Raw genomic sequence first — 15,357 nt, 5'->3', positions numbered from 1 at the left:
AGATTCCCACCCCCTTAGATACCAAAGCTTTTTAAATGTTGATTTCTTTGGTTTTCATTTCTATATTTTGATTTTGTATCATTATGTTTCTGAGTTAAATGAAATTTCATTTGTCTTTATCTTTATCTTTATTGTTATCTTTTTTATTGATGACAAATGGGGAGAAGAATGGATACAATTTCCATATATTTATTTCCCTTTTAATCCTAAACATTTATGACTATGATATTTCTTTTTGAATATCACTTTGTTAACGAATATCGGAACTTTGATAAAGTTTACCAATGTTACTAAGAAGACCATCCCTAGTTAATCAATCCACTCAGAAGTTTAGTTAACCAAGCCATCCAGATTATAGCTTCTTAATTAACCAGGCTATCTAGAAAGAAGAAAGTGAGATATGGTTTTCAATCTAAGCTTTGATACAAGCTAGCCTATACTCAAGCTCTGATACAAAGAATCAGGAATTTCTAACCAAACTCTGATATAAGTAATATGCTTCATCAAGATCTAATTAAACCAAGCATTACAATTTAACCAAGATTCTGATACAAGAAAAATTCTTGATAACCAGACTTTCTGATACAACACATTCTGATACATGAAGTCAAGGGAGTTCAAATCATAAGAGTTTTCAACCAGGCTTCCTTGTACATGGAAATTATTACTTTCATGGTGATTGAAATATTTTATGTATTAAAAATATTTTAAGTCTTAAACTCAGAGGAATCTTAAAAACCTAACTCTGAAGTTTTAAGTTCAAAAATATTTGTAATAGTATAAAACTCAGGGGGAACTTACTGATGACAGTCTATCAGTGCATGAATTTGGTCAAAGAAACAGATCAAAACAAGTTAAAGAGGAGAAAAAATGAAGAAGAAATCCCAAAGAATGAGAAAAAAATAGCTAAGTATGAAGAAATAAGACTTAGGGAAAAATTAGGTGAAAAAGGGAGCAAAAGCATGAAACTACTGGAATAATCACACGCAGTAACGCGAGCGTAATAGGGATGTATCAGCTGCATCACATGCACGATACAGGTCATCACGCGTGCGATGACCCATTTTTCTGGGCTTTTTTGATGCGTTCTGATCCAGTTTGAAGGCTTTTAAAGGGGATTTTGTCACTTTTTCAAGAGTTATAAGATTTTGCATAACAAGTACGAGTTTTACAGCATCAGAGGTGATTTGGAGAGCATTTGAAGCCATTGGAAGCCAATCCTTCAAGGAATCTCATATATAATTCTTCTTAATTGTTTTTGGTATTGTATTTTGAATTATGAGTAGCTAAATTTCTCTAGGTTAGACTGTGTTTGATGAACCTGTTTCAATATTGTCGGTACACATGTTGATTTGACTTTCCATGAATACTTTGATCTATAATTCTATTCAATTTCTTCTTGTTCGTAATACTATGTGAGATACTCTTTTAATTTGATTTTGGGCACATAAGGAATACTGACCTTAGTCTATGTGTTGGACCTAAGGCAATTGTCATGCTTACGCTGGTTGATTAGGGAAAAAAACTACTAAATGCTAGTGAATTAACGCTTTGTTGAATTGCATAATCCTGCTTACGATAGTGGAATAGGGATAGGAAACTCCAAGTAGTGATTAGGGAGCTAAGTTGCAAGGGGTTGGTTATAGCGGTTTTGTTAATTTGATGTGGGATTATAGTGATATGATTATTCATGTAAGACATTGAACATCAACAATAGAGAAATATGGGATTCTATACACAACCTGATCGCTTTCGTAATTATGTATGAACACTTTATCTTATTTTCGCTTTCAAACTTAAAAACCCCTAATTTACTATTTTCTAAGCATTGCACACTTTTTGTCTTGTTAAAAAATAGTCCCCGTGGATTCAATATTTTATTACTGCGACATTATCGGTACACTTTCCGAGAATTTATCAAGTTTTTGGCACCATTGTCGGGGAACTGTTGATAATTTCAACAAGGCGACGCTTGTACAACATTTAATTTTGTTTTTCTATTTATTTATTTTTGTTTTCAATTGTAAATATATATTTTTTGTAATTAGTATTTTGGTTTTATTTTTGTAATTAGTATTTTTGTTTAAATTTTTTATCTAGTGCAATGCTACTAAGGTATTCTTTTTTGTTGTTGTATATGCGAGGTCAAAACAGTCATTCAAGATGACCTATATGCTACATTGGCAAAGTTTGAAGCTTACTCAAAGGAGTTTGCAGCAAAAATGCTCATTCTGGAAAATGCTTGAAATTATTTAGAGCCAGAACCTTACATCAGCACTGATCATTCATGGGAAGAGGATTCGTGATCTCAACTTGAAGAAACCCTGACTCAGTTTATAAAGATGACTCAATTCAATTTCGAGAAACTCAACAGGCATCAAGAGACTGTGCTAAGTAACATGGAAACATACTTCGAGAAGTTAAAGATGAAACTTGGTCCAATATCCAGCCAATTAGCATTAAAACTGAGATCTATTGGGGATTTATATGAAAGAGAAATCAAACAAGAATACGAGGTATTCGATGAAGGAGGAGTTGAAGAAACCTTGACTTAGTTTATAAAGATTACTGAAATCAATTTTTAGAAAATCAACAGGCAGAAAGAAACCTTGCAAAGGGACATGGAAGTATCCTTTGAGAACTTAGTTATGCAACTTGGTGTAATATATAACCAATTAGCACTAAAACTGAGCTCTAGTGGGGAGTTCGATGGGAAAAACTTAGATAATCCCATAGATAAGGAAATTGAAAGAGAATTTAAACAGGAATGTGAGGTCATCGATGAAGGAGGAATTGAATAAAAGAAAGAAGAAGAAAAATGCACACCATTTGATAAAGAAATAGAAGCAAGAACAAAAGAAGTGGAGGTGAAAATTATATGCGGGAAAAGAATAAGAATGCAATATGAAGATTATATAGTTTTGGATGAAGCTCAAAATGCAATAATTCGTTTAGACGTAGATGTCCAACTACGAGATCTTCAACAAAATAATAGTCCTACACCTAGCAACAAGGTTGATAAAAGAGGAGAAATAGATGAAGTATTGGATGAGATTTATGCCTTGTTCAATACTATCAAACTAAAGAGAATATGGAAGAGAAACCTTCAATTTTTGAAAGTCATGGAACTCCTACCAAACAAAAGGAACAAGAAGAATGATGTGTTTTTTGTGTCATATATGTCGCCCTAACATAAAAATCAAAAGTTCAAGCTTAGGACCTTAAAGAAGCGCTTAATGGGAGGCAACCCATCAAATAAGTTTTTATTTCATTTTCAAAATTTAAATTCTAGTTTATTTCAATTAATTATTTTTATTTTGTAGCATGTCACATTTAGGAGCAGTAGGAAAAAGACTTGAGAAAGGGATTGAAAGAAGAAAGAGAGACTAAAAACTCTTTTTAATCATATTTCTTTCTAATCTCTTTGCACTTTATAGTGTTGTTATTGTTGTTTCAGGTAATGGGTCTAAAGCGAAGCCGCTCCTCTCGAGCATCATCATCAACCAGACAAGGGCAAAGTGAACCAAACAGAACCAAGACTTCAATAGCATCATCCAAGACGTGCAAGACTTTTTCCGCTCCAATGACATATTAATTTGGAGTTTTCTGAATTTGTATTAATTTCTGCGATTCCCTTTTACGTCCAACAAGTCAATCTAGAGTATTAGCTACAATACTTGGTTCCCCTTTGTACCAATAAATTTATGTTTGTCTTTAATAAACAAGTTTGTTGATGTTGTTTCTTTCATACTTATAAAATTATAATTTTAGCATTGAACAAATGAACAAAGAGAAACTTGATCATTAGGAAAGCAACTTACAGCTTGAAGGAAAAATATGAGAACAGAATCAAAGGACTTGTACTCAACCTTTAAATACCTCAACTAGTAAGGTTTGAGCCAAATAAATTTAATTGTTAATTATTATTTCTTATTGAGTGTATTCATGTATTATTGATTTATCTGGTTTGAACTATTTCTGATTAAATTTGTGTTGATTTATTAACACACACTGGGGCAGTTGTTTGTTTATAATTTTGAGCCTTTTTAGCCACCATGTAGTAATAGGTATACTCATTCTAACCACTTTGAACATAGCCTTTCTTTCGGTGACTTAGCCTTAATTTTTAGCCATATGACTTGAAATATCTAATCTTTCCACCCTCTCTTTGGAGTTAGGTAAAATTGTAGTTATCAAGTTGTATTAAAAAGATTAAATTTGGGGTTGCTCTTGGAAGTGAGCAAAGTTTTAAGTTTGGGGTTGGGGTACTAGAGAAAATTGGTCAAAAATTTAAAAATTATGAGAAAATAAAAATTGGAAAAAGAAACTTCTTTAAAAAATAGCAAAAATGCATGATAAGGACCACAATATTAAAAGCTTTAGTACCATAAACAATGAATAAAGGGATATGATAATAGAAGGATAACTAGGCACCTAACTTCAAATGTTTAAACCTATTTTCCTAAAAATATCCTACCTGAACATAAGCCAAGATACAACCTAAAAAGTCCTCAAATGTGCATGTTTTGATTTCTTTGATGAATTACGTTAGAACATGATCAAACTAAGTATAAATGATTTTGCATATTGATTGAGAGATTACCTTATCCATTGAGTGAGTCAAGGTGAGATGAGAGACAAGTTGAGTACTCGTCAAAGTTTGAGGATGTTTTCAGAATTTGTCGGATGGAAGTTGGAAGCTAGAACGATAGTCAGGTAAAGAAAAAAATTATATGGTGATGTTCAATTGTTATTGTACAACTTGTTTTTTTTTGTTGAAATGTGCAATTGTGATAACACCAAAATACAATGTATATTTAACTCGATTTGTGCATGTTTTATTGTCATTTCTGTCTACATTTCCACTGTTATACTGGTATTTTGTCTGTGTTTCAAGCTTTTATCCTTTTTAGAGTCATATGCGGAGAAACGAAGCAAAATGGATGAAAAACGGAAGAAATTGAATGATTTGCACTCAAGGTGACCAGCATGGCGTTCGCCATGGAGGTAGCCACCAGGATAATGACGTGTACCACGTCTCAACAGTCAAAAGACTCGGTTATGCCCACTTTGTGAAGATGGCATTCACCATGCAGGGGATGGCGTTCGCCATCTTTTGTATTTCACTGCAGTGGGAATTGGCTTTGCTAGGTCTTCCCACTCCCTCCACCTTCTCCTATTTTTCCTCACACAAATCCATCAACTTCCTCATGGAACTTTAGGGTTTTGAAATATTATAAATAGTAGTTTCATTTCACTTTTTAAGCGTCCAAGCTTAGCACAAACATAAGCCATAAAGTTTAGTATTCTTAGAGCATTAACTCTTGACATCAAGGGGGTTATCACATTTAGTTAGTGTATCAAGTTCGCAACACCATTATTTTTAAGTTATTTATCTTCCCGCATTTACATTCCATTGAGGTTTATTTCTGTCTACTTGCATTGTATCAAATTCAAGTTTCCGATTGGAGCAGGTTCTTATTTAATTCATCTTTATTTACACTTTAATTGCCTTGTTTATTTAATTACCCCGCTTTACTTTCCTCGCATTCGCTTTCCCAAAATTTACATTCCTCACGTTTATTTTCCCACAATTTGTTTTCCTTGAATTAATCTCCTCACATTTGTTTTTAAAACTGATTTTATTAAATTCGTCATTATGTTTAATTCTAAATCCAAACCAATTTCCTATTTGTTTACCGTAATTATGTCCAGCTAATTTGTTAGTACTAGAATGTGAAGACCCTCATGTGATGGTTTTCTATCCGTTATTTATTTAGGATACAACTATGGGCTGTTTTGGTTTTAACATAATTTTTAACTTAACCTAATTTGTTACACTACGCCAAAAACTGGAATAGACAGCGCCCCTTAGAGGGCGCTTTATTACAAAAACGCACTCTAAAGTGAAGAGAAAAAATAAGGAGCGAACAACTGGAATAGACAGCGCACTTTAGAGGGCGCTTTTGTAATAAAGCGCCCTCTAAGGTGAAGCGAAAAAATAAGGAGGAGATAGAGGGACAACAATACAGGGCGCTTTTTAGAAAGCGCCCTCTAAGGTTACCCTTAGAGGGCGCTTTTAAAAAAGCGCTCTATAAGTCCATGTGCATTTCCAGTTTATAAAGCGCTTTTGGAAAGCCTTAGAGAGCGCTTTTAGAAGCGCCCTCTTAGGCCCCCTTTAGAGGGCGCTTTTGTAACAAAGCGCCCTCTAAAGTGAAGCCAAAAAAAAATGGAGGGACAACAATAGAGGGCGCTTTTGTGAAAGCGCCCTCTAAGGTTACCCTTAGAGGGCGCTTTTGAAAAAGCGCTCTCTAAGTCCATGTACATTTCCAGTTTATAAAGCGCTTCTGGAAAGCCTTAGAGAGCGCTTTCATAAGCGCCCTCTTAGGCCCCCTTTAGAGGACGCTTTTTTTCCACAAGCGCCCTCTAATGTCCCCTTTAGTAAACATTAAAATTATAACATACTGCGCGTTTTGTTATTTCACTATCTGTTATTAGCGTTCTTTTTCATGTTAGGGTTCTGAGGCGTTTTCCTTCCACCTCTGTTAGATCTACATGCGCGTTTCCTTCTTCTACCAATCAAAGGTACACGCTTTTCCCAATTACTGTTTTATGTTATTGCTTTGTTTTAGCTTTGCCCAATTTCTATTTTACCTTATTACTGCGCGTTTCCTCCTTCTACGTTTGTTTCGACCATGATAGCGGATGCACTAGGAAATTGACGGTTGGTTTTTAGTGACCATGATTGCGGATGCAATGGGTTATACGACCTATGAACATCTGATTTTGTGTCAACACCAGTATCATTAGAAACCTAGGTCCGAATGTGTTTGAACTCTTCTGAAATTGTTTTTTATTTATTCTAATTAGTAATGGATAATACATGGATGTCTTCCAATCGATTGTCGAGAGAGTACGAGAATGGGGTATCAGAATTCGTTAAGTTTGCCGTTGCGCACGCCGAAGACCCCAGTAGAATGATATGTCCTTGCTTGGGTTGTTGTTATGGGAAACGGGTTGACGCAGTTCAGTTGACATCGCATCTAATGAGGCATGGAATTGATCGAAGTTATACATGTTGGAATTTGCATGGTGAGAAAAGTAACGAGAATGTTGAACCGGGGGATAGTACGACCTATGCCTCAAACTATAGTGGCGCAGATACATACGATTGTGATCGAGTTGAAGAGATTGCAGAAGCACTTGAAGGAGATCTTAAGGATTGTCCCGAAATGTTTGAGAGGTTGGTAAGTGATGCAGAGAAACCTTTGTATGATGGTTGCACTAAATTCACAAGATTGTCTGCGGTATTAAAGTTGTACAACTTAAAGGCGGGCAATGGGTGGTCGGATAAAAGTTTCACAGAGTTATTAGCCCTTTTGAAAGATATGCTTCCTGAGGATAATGTTCTTCCCAATCGAACATATGAGACCAAAAAGATGTTGTGCTCTATTGGCATGAGCTATGATAAGATACATGCATGTCCAAACGATTGCGTTTTGTTTCGAAATGAGTATGCATCGTTAAATGAGTGTCCTAAATGCGGTGTCTCGCGATATAAGAACAAGTTGTCTCCAGCAAAGGTCTTGTGGTATTTTCCTGTTATTCCGAGATTTAGACGCATGTTTCGTAGTGAAACCGATTCAAGACACTTGACCTGGCATGCAGATGAAAGAATTATAGATGGAAAGTATCGACATCCGGCAGATTCACCACAGTGGTTGAAAATTGATAATGATTATCCTGAATTTGGAGAAGAATCAAGAAACCTTCGCTTGGCATTATCTATTGATGGAATGAACCCACACGGTATCCAGAGTATCTCACACAGTACATGGCCTGTGATTATTATGATTTATAACCTACCTCCATGGCTATGTATGAAGCGTAAGTACATGATGTTGTCTATGTTGATTTCTGGACCTAAACAACCAGGGAATGACATAGACGTGTACTTGAAGCCCTTAATCGAAGATTTAAAGATTTTGTGGGAGACCGGTGTGGAGGTTTATGATGGATATAGGAAAGAAAGTTTCAACTTGAGGGCGATGTTGTTTGGCACAATTAATGATTTTCCAGCATACGGAAATCTATCAGGGTATAGCATAAAAGGTCAATGTGCGTGTCCTGTTTGTGAAGATAAAACAGATTGGAAGCGCTTGGAGTTTGGTCAGAAGAATGTCTTTCTCGGTCATCGGAGATTCTTAAATTCAAATCATCACTACCGTGGATGGAGAAAGGCGTTCAATGGAGAGACAGAACAAGGCAGAGCTCCACCTATATTGACGGGTGATCAAATTTTTGAAAAGGTGAAAGATTTGGATACTCAGTTTGGCAAGCCTTTTGCCCACACACTTGTCAAAAGTGGGTGGAAGAAGAGGTCAGTTTTTTTTGAATTGCCGTATTGGAAGTCCTTGTATGTGAGACATTTTCTTGATGTTATGCATATTGAAAAAAATGTATTTGAAAGTGTTATTGGCACGTTACTCAATATACAAGGAAAGTCTAAGGATGGCCTTAAGGCAAGAAAGGACTTGATAGCGATGGGAATAAGAACTGAATTAGGACCCTTGAAGAAAGGAAAACGAACATATCTACCGCCTGCTGCTTATACTCTATCTAGAAAGGAGAAAAAAACATTGTGTAAGTTTCTAAGTGAAGTTAAAGTTCCAGAAGGGTACTCTTCAGATATTAGAAGACTTGTCTCTGCGTTTAATTTTTAATTTTTTTTCATCAGGCTTGTGTCTCAATAGAGGATGGGTATCTACCTAAAGTTACTTTTGTAGTGGTCCAAAAGAGACATCACACCCGTCTCTTTCCTGTCAACCCCAAAGAGACCGATAGAAGTGGAAATATTATGCCAGGTTTTTTCAATATATTTCTCAACGCAGCTGGTATATATTATCATTTGAATTTATCACGTTTTGCTGATTTTGTTGTTCTAAATTGTCAAAGGAACCGTGGTAGACACCAGCGTTTGTCACCCTAGGGAATTTGATTTTTACCTTAACAGCCATGCAGGAATTCAGGTAATATTAGCTATGTCATTTAACTTTATGCCATTGTTTACTATTTGTTGCTCAATCGCCTTTTGACAGTTCTGTGTTATTTGCATTTGGACGTGTTCTTTTTGCAGGGGACTACTTATGCTGCCATTTGTTGTTTTGGTTGAGCCTTATTTTGTATGGATGTGCGATAGAACTACTAGACAGCTTTTGGATATACAGAACATGTTTGCCACCATGGGTGGATGGGCGTTTTTGTTTAGTATTGGTTAGAACTACTAGACAGCTTTTGGATACAGTGGTCACTGGGTGTTGGTTGCTATGTTTTATTCTCTTAATTGTAGTACTTTGAGAATATGTTGTTGTATATTGTTGATCAAAGAATCATATATTAATGTTGTATATATGGAGGATTAATGTTGTATATAAATGGATTCATGTTGTATATGTCAATGGATTAATGGTGTATAACATTGGATTAAAGGATGAAATCAATATGAATTTTACACTTTTGCAGCATGCGAACAGGTTACCAATTAAATATATATCCACTGTTTTTCAAACAAATTTTTTTAAAATAACTAACACTTTAGAGGGCGCTTTGTCCAGAAAGCGCCCTCTAAACACTTTACATTGACAACTTTAGAGGGCGCTTTTTCCTGAAAGCGCCCTCTAAACACTTTACATTGACAACTTTAGAGGGCGCTTTTTCCTGAAAGCGCCCTCTAAACACTTTACAGTGACAACTTTAGAGGGCGCTTCTTCCTGAAAGCGCCCTCTAAACACTTTACATTGACAACTTTAGAGGGCGTTTTTTCCAGAAAGCGCCCTCTAAACACTTTACACTGACAACTTTAGAGAGCGCTTTTTCCAGAAAGCGCCCTCTAAGGTGTCCCTTTATGGACCACTCCAGAGGGCGCTTTTTTCTTAAAGCGCACTATAATGTGGCCACTTTAGACAGCGCTTTCTCCAGGACAACAAAGCGCTGTCTTTACCTATGCCAGCGCCAGATTAGAGGGCGCTTAAAAGCGCTGTTATAGGCCAAAATAAGCGCCCTCTTTTCCCTTATTTGGCGTAGTGTTACTACGAAAGTAGGATAGTGATGATGTCATATAAGATTGAAAGTCGTCTAACACTAAATATTAAAATTGGTTTATTTTTTGTTAGTAAATACCGCAAAATCACTTGATTAATTACTTAGGAAGTTTAATATTTCTAGAAGGTAGTTTAAAACTATTTGCGAATGCGCGCACTTATAGGATTAGGACCCGGTCACCTGAGCGGAAGCTGGGGACCCTTTTTATTTAAACTGACCAATCAAAACCACTTTTCAACTGAGTAAAGAGTGTAATCCTTAAAATATGTTTTACTACTTTAACACAATAAGCGTCGGTCACACGTGACAGTGGACGATATAAATTAGAGAGTTAAATCTGGTTGTGAATACGCGAAAGCGATAGTTCCTGTTTAATTAAATTCTTTTCAAAGTAGAAAATATTGTCCCGTGAAGTAATCTTATTTAGAAATAATAAGAGCACCGTTAATTGATGTGAACGACATTCTAGTATCATTTGTCCGAATTTATTAAAGTTTATTATTTCATCTTTTCCCATTCTTAATTCAATTGCCTTGGATAAACACCGTGACAATTAGAAACGATAGATTTAACCATTGACCTTTGTTGGATTGATATCTTTTAAAAACTATGCAATATACTGTACACTTGCAGTTAGATAATCCATAGACTCATAAAGTCGCGATCAAGTTGCAGGCGAGTTACTTGAGGACAAACAACGATTCAAGTTTGGGGTTGTGATGACAGTCTGTCAATGCATGAATTCGATTGAAGAAACAAATCAAAATAAGTTAAAGAGGAGAAAAATGAAGAAGAAATACCAAAGAATAAGGAAAAAATAGCTAAGTATGAAGAAATCGAACTTAGGGAAAAATCAAGTGAAAAGGGGAGTAAAAGTGTGCAGCTATTGGAATAATCATGCATAGTATCAGGCACGCAATATGGATGTATCAACTTCATCATGCGCGCGATGCAGGTCCTCACGTGCGCAATGACCCATTTTTCTGGGCTTTTCTGACGCATTATGGTCCATTCTTAAGGCTTTTTAAAGGGGATTTGTCACTTTTTCAAGGGTTATAAAATTTGGCATAACAAGTACGAGTTGTACATCATCAGAGGTGATTTGGAGACCATTTGAAGCTATTGGAGGACAATCCTTCAAGGAATCTCATATGCAATTCTTCTTGATTGTTTTTGGTATTGTATTTTGAAATATGAGTAGCTAAATCTCTCTAGGTTAGGTTGTGTTTGATGAACCTATTTCAATATTGTTGGTACACATGTTGATTTGACTTTGCATGAACTCTTTGATCTATAATTCTATTCAACTGCTTCTTGTTTGTAATGCTTTTTATGTAAGATACCTGTTTAATATGATTTTTGACACATAGGGAATACTGACCATTAGTCTATATGTTGGACCTAGGGCAAGTCCCATGCTTACGTTGGTTGACTAGGGATAAGAAAAGCATGAGTAGTGGCTAGTAAATTAACGCTCTGTTGCATCGCCTAATCCTGCTTACACCAGTGGACTAGGGACAGGAAACTCCGAGTAGTGATTAGTTATAGCGATTTTGTTAATTCGTCGTGGGATTATAGTGATAAGATTATTCATATAAGGCATCATACATCAATAATAAAGAAATAGGAGATACTATACACAAGCCGATCGCTTTCTTAATTCTGTCTGAACACTTTATCTTATTTTTGCTTTCAAACCTAAAAACCCCCCATTTACTATTTTCTAAGCATTACACACTTTTTGTCTTGTTAAAAAAGAGTCCCAATGGATTCGATATTTTATTAATACGACACTATCAGTACACTTGCCGAGAAGTCATCACTTACAAACCTCACTCTGATGTCTTTATGTCATTAAACCAAGTAAAAATTGTTTATCAAAATATATTGTTTTGTCATCATCAAAAAAGGGGAGATTGTAAGAACAAGATTTGGTTATGCATTTGGCCTTATGTTTTGATGATAACAATACGTAGATTCATAGAGAACAATTTTGTACCCTAATGATTTTGTTTAGTGTGCAGTTACTAGATATAAGTTCTGACTATAAAGGAATGACGTGTGACGCCATCAGATTCTGAACCTAGTGCATTATGACTTTGGGATGTGTGTTATACAAGATAATCAAGCTCTGGACTACTTTACTCAATAATTTTGAACATTGCTCGTCCAAAGTTCTATGTCTCTGAAGCTTTTGACGCTGTCAAGCTATAAAGTTTTGCGCCCAAATAACTCTGATGAATTATGTCACCAAGCTCTGAAGACCAGGTTTAGATGAACTGGATCAAGACTCTGCAAACCAAGTTTCTCAAGATTCTCTCATACCGACTCTGATTCTTCTCCTATGCATGCTTCATCAACTCTCTATATGAAGCCCCCTAAATATTTGAATATATAATCAAAAAGGTTTTATGTGAAAAAATAGTACACAGTACAAGATCAAATATTCCTTTCATTACACTAATTTTGTGGAGAAAGGATTATACTATTGTACCATTGTGTCTCCCATTTTCACAGACTGTTATGCAAGGATACAATTATATTTATGTATTCCATTTCTATCCTCCAGCAGATCTTTTCATTACCCATATAAAGGAGTCTTGGAAGAATGGAACATTGCTCAATACTAAGAAAATATCATTTACGTGAACATTGTGTACAATGAAATATTTGAGAGAAAAGAAACATACACACAAGGAGCTTTTGTTCACACTCTTCATAGAATATATTTTGTGTGAAATAATTTGTAATTCATTTGTGTATTATGCTTTCTTAGAAGAATTTTATAAACACACTTTGTATCTCAATCTTTATGATTTATTTCCTTGAGTGACTAGGGTTTACTCAGAAATAATCAAAAAGACATTGACAATTAGTCTTTGTGATTGTAATCAAGTTTGGTTATAGTGTATTAAGTCCTTGTGATAAGGCAAAATTATCTTGGTGGGTGGACTGGAGGTAGCTTTATTACTAGTGAACCAGAATAAAAATAATTGATTTCATTATTTTTGTTCTTAGTTTTCTCATTATCTTTTTGGGTTAAAAAAGTTTTCATTCTTGAAACTCAATTGAAACCCCCCATTTCTTGTGTTTATATTATCTTCAATAACCATGTGTCAAGCCTTACCATAGTCGTTACATAATAAATTGAGTTATAAGAACCATAATTACAACCCTAAAAATGAAGGCTCCAATAATTGCGATACATCATAACCTTGCCGATAATTATGATGAGAATATACCATAGAATACCATGGATGAGATAGAAGTCCGTATTATGAGGCTTAAATATAAAAAGATTTTAATTGGGAATAATTAGAAGTGGTGAGACAACTCATCCTTGGAAGATAGAGGTTAAAACAATATCACAAGTTTAGAGTCATGTACTAAAGCATCTTTATGAGGTGCGCCGAGGAAAAAAGAGAGATAAAAAAAGTATGTCACACAATTTATTTCACATATGAAATCAAAAATGAAAATTTCTACCACAGATGTTATGACTCCCTAGTCCTCACTACAAGGGAGTGTGGTGGAAAGATGGATCCATAGGAGTGTCTAATCTCCTTCAATAAGTATAAATGCTTTGAAGTGCCTTGTGCTTTCATGCACCTTGAAAAATGTTTCTCTTCAATGATTCTCACACCTCCCACATAAATCTATTAAGTAATTGAAGCAACTAGTCGACATGTTCATGTCCATATTCACCATAAGTTGGATAATGTAAAAGAGTTCAACATGCCTGGTTGGATTAAGACCGAATATGCAATGACATCACGTCTGAAGCCACTACCATTTTCTGACTCTTTATCATGCAGACCCTCAGAGATACGAACAACCTAGGAAAAGAGTTCGATGATATATAGTTATAAAAGATATAATTATACAAAAAGAGGATAATGTAAAAAAGAGTATCCTCATAATGATCGACAAGTCGAGGAGGAAAATTGGTCGTAGAAAGGACAAAAGAAAGGAGGAATTAACCAACGTCACTTCATTAATGGAGAGACATATGGGAATCTTCTGAGATGTATATTACTCAACCCTAATCAATTTACCTTGTCAAAAAGAGTCAAAACATGGTGTAAATAGAAGTACATATTGTGGATACTACAAAATACATGGTCACTCCACAAACAATTGCCAGAGGTTAAAAGTCTAAACTAAGATGTTGATACAAAAAGGCCATTTGCCAAAGCACAATGAAAAGAAAAATCGACCTAGAGATTCAAGGATGTCTTGACCTCATAGGAGGGGCTCAGGATTAATTTAACCTCAAAGGAAGTTAATGAGTCTTGAAAGAAGATAAGAATGATGACGCAAGAGGTAGGATGTCAAAACCTCAACCTAGAGAGATCAAACTTATACAACAAGGATTCTCCAAGTAACGTAATTCCTACAATGCTAGAAAAGTACACTTTCAAGCTTGAAATTTAATATACACCTTGATACAAAATAATTATCAAGCTAACAATTCATAATAGATAAAAAATTAAATTATAAAATAGATAACTTCTTGACCTAAGTACATTGAACATTTGGGTTTTTGTACAATTGTATCTCCTGTATTTCAGGTATATGTGAAGTTCATAATACATGAGAACTCAACAACTAAAAATCCAATGCACATTACAAATAAAAAAGTTCATAATACATGAGAACTCAACAACTAAAAATCCAATGCATATTACAAATAAAGAAGAAATATTATTAATTACAACTTATCACTGATCCAACTTCTTTAATATTATGTAACCAATTATGTGCACAAATGAGAGTATATGCACCAACAAGATTATACAAACCAAACTTCACTTTTTTACCTTCTCTTCATAACCATTGTATTGTGTAAATTTCTTAGTAAAAGTTCAAAAGGACCAAATTTGATATTGGGTCAAGAACTTTTTCAAGGGCAAGAGTAATTGAATATTTGCTCCAATAGTTATCAAATTTATCGTTCATCCACTTATCCATATATTTGATGTTGATATTGTCATTATTCAAACATTTATTCAATTACATCTCTATAAATACAAATGGCATGAAGTATGAAATTAAGGTTGTGTAAGATGACCAAAAAGTTAAGTTTGTAATGTTATAAAATGGGCCCAAGAAGCTCTACTTTCTTTCTCAATCTTCAATGATTTAACACATCTAATAGTTCTTATTTTTATAGCTCAAATAATAAATGAATGTTGAAACATAAGAGCATTTTTAGGCATTAAATTTGAGAGAGAGAGAGACTATGGTTAATTCACT

The 15,357-nt window shown here is 34.8% G+C and overlaps 1 long non-coding RNA gene across 1 annotated transcript; it reads left to right on the top strand.

Annotated features, from left to right (window-relative positions):
• Positions 1-8,735: 8,735 nt before the first annotated feature.
• On the top strand, positions 8,736-9,318 carry LOC127079232 (uncharacterized). The gene is made up of 3 exons (XR_007787909.1): positions 8,736-8,864; positions 8,956-9,029; positions 9,137-9,318. It is a non-coding gene; the product is annotated as an uncharacterized LOC127079232 (long non-coding RNA).
• The last annotated feature ends 6,039 nt before the right edge of the window (positions 9,319-15,357 follow it).

This window comes from Lathyrus oleraceus, chromosome 5 (genome assembly GCF_024323335.1).
Source record: "Lathyrus oleraceus cultivar Zhongwan6 chromosome 5, CAAS_Psat_ZW6_1.0, whole genome shotgun sequence".
Classification (NCBI taxonomy): domain Eukaryota; kingdom Viridiplantae; phylum Streptophyta; class Magnoliopsida; order Fabales; family Fabaceae; genus Lathyrus; species Lathyrus oleraceus.
Note: the sequence above shows the minus strand (reverse complement) of the source record. Positions and strands in the feature narration are given on the sequence as shown.